The sequence below is a fragment of the Myotis brandtii genome, unplaced genomic scaffold (assembly GCF_000412655.1).
Source record: "Myotis brandtii unplaced genomic scaffold, ASM41265v1 scaffold513, whole genome shotgun sequence".
Taxonomy (NCBI): domain Eukaryota; kingdom Metazoa; phylum Chordata; class Mammalia; order Chiroptera; family Vespertilionidae; genus Myotis; species Myotis brandtii.
Window position 1 is genome coordinate 3,993,147 of NW_005369552.1, and position 2,341 is coordinate 3,995,487.

At 31.2% G+C, this 2,341-nt stretch overlaps 1 protein-coding gene across 2 annotated transcripts in view; it reads left to right on the forward strand.

Moving 5' to 3' along the window:
* RXFP2 (relaxin/insulin-like family peptide receptor 2) overlaps positions 1-2,341 on the forward strand; it is a 66,569-nt gene that overhangs the window by 843 nt on the left and 63,385 nt on the right. The window lies entirely within an intron of this gene.

Here is a 2,341-nt window from a genome sequence, read left to right on the forward strand (position 1 = left end):
TTGTACACTTGTAAATACATAATCTGTTCATCATACTCAATGCATATTGGATTTATTATTACTATTCCAAAATCTATTTAAGTTTATAATTTCATTAAGACTTTTTATAAAAAGAATACAAGTTAGAATTTGAAATTATTTTTATTTTCTGAGAAATTTGTTTTAGGTTTTTTAAAATATTCAATTTTAGTAAATGAATTTAATTGAATATTATTAATCTTGAAATAAAATACAGTATCTATGAGAAATTATTTGAGAACTTCCAACTAATAAAACATTTAAGTTTTAGCTTGAATTTGAAATACTAAAACTTTGTTTCAAATTATTTTAAAGCATTATTTTAATACACTTAGCACAATTTTTGTTTTATGTTTTCATCTCTCTTCCATGAAAACTTGTGTTATCTAAGGAGAAAAAAATATATGAACTCATTTTGTATAAAATACAGTTGTAGAAAGCTGTCTATTTCTTTGAATTAAGGTCTTTCCTCAGAAGTTCATGTCCTATGCACATTTATAATATTCAATTTTTTATGATTTTTTTAAGAATAAATAGTTAAAAAGTAGTTCTTGAATTCAACACACTTTGTAGAGGTTATCTGTGCCCTTAAAAAATTATTTAAAGTACAGGAATTAACTATAGTTAACCAGTTTTACTATAATACTGCTATTACTTCTGGTAAAGTATCTAACTGATTTTGCTTAGAAGTACAAAGTCTTTATGAGATGAAGACATCTATTACTAAAATAATGTCTTAAGATTTATCACACTGTTTTCTTTAAAAAAAAAGAGGAAAAGAAATTTTAAACAGATGATATTTTTAATATATAAGTAAATGTCATATTTCAGATTCATACTACCAAACTGATAAGTATTGATTAATTGTAATCCCCTGGAAAATTTTACTTTCTAATTTTACATTACTTTTGACTGCTAACTTAAACCTTTATATTTAAAATTATTTATTTCCAAGGCATATTAACCAATGCTTTGATATCTCTCTCCTCCTTATATAAATACAGTAGTAATTTGATATATAATTAGCAAAACTTTTTACTTTCTCACAATAAAATTATGGGCAGTTCAAGTAGTAAAACTACTTAATAAACAAATAAAAGTATTTTAAATGTATGTAAGCTACATTTAAATAAATATTTGTGATAGATTTTTAGACTAGATCTAAACAAAAGGAAAAGGTAGAAATTATATGATTTTTTCCCCCACCCCCATCCTTCTGGCCGTGATCACCCTTGAGTGCCTAAAAAATAAACAATATCAACTATCTTAAGCTATAGACACTAATTGATAAGTAAAGATAAAATATCGTTTTCTAACATGTACTTTATTGTCAATTTATTCATTGGGTATGCTTGCTAACCAGCTGCAAGCTACCACCAAAAATAGCTTTTTGGTGTGGACTAATTATGGGCAATATTACAAATCAAAAACATGGGCTTATATGGGAAATTAAAGCATGAAGTATGGAGAACATTACTTGGTAACTACCAACTGTTACTTATTCAAATAATTTGCTAACCTTGAAAAATGCAGTCTTCAAAGAAGTCCTGAGCAGCATTTTGAAGTGAGCAGTATGTGACTGCCCCCTAATGGACTAGTTCAAACCTCCACTCCAGAACTTGATAAAAGGTTTTCCAACTAAATTTTAATTTCACACAATTGCATTCATGCTGCTGATAGCTGTGAAAATAAATTATATCGCCAACCAGTCATACTGAGAGGCTGAAGCAGCAGCACTAATGAAAAAGAAACTGTCCTGCTTGAGGGCTGCATGGAGCTTGCTGTGAGGCAGGAGAGGACACACTAGACACTCGGAAGTTAAAGCTATGAAGATATGTCCTCCGGTAAGCACTAACTAACCAAGTCTTGCGACAGATATTTATTTGTTTGTTCATCTTATTGTGAATAAATATGACCATATGTAATAACAGAGTTTAAGGACTCTCACTTGAAGTGACAAAATTGGCTGTCATCTGAATTTTAGAGACAAAATTGAGATACTGCTTTCAAATAAACTGATATTGAAATATCATATTTTTATTCTAAAAAATTGCAACCTGAATAAAATTCAACTAAGACTAGTTTTTGTGTACAAAGTTATATAATTACTAGAGGCCAGGTGCACAAAATTCATGGATGAGGGGTGGGTCCCCTCAGCCCAGCCTGCACCCTCTCCAATCTGGGACCCCTCGGGGGATGTCTGCCTGCCAGTTTAGGCCCGATCCTGGCCTAAACTTGCAGTCGGACATCCCTCTCACAATCTGGGACCACTGGCTCCTAACTGCTCACCTGCCTGCCTGCCCACCTGATTGCCCCCCCCCCC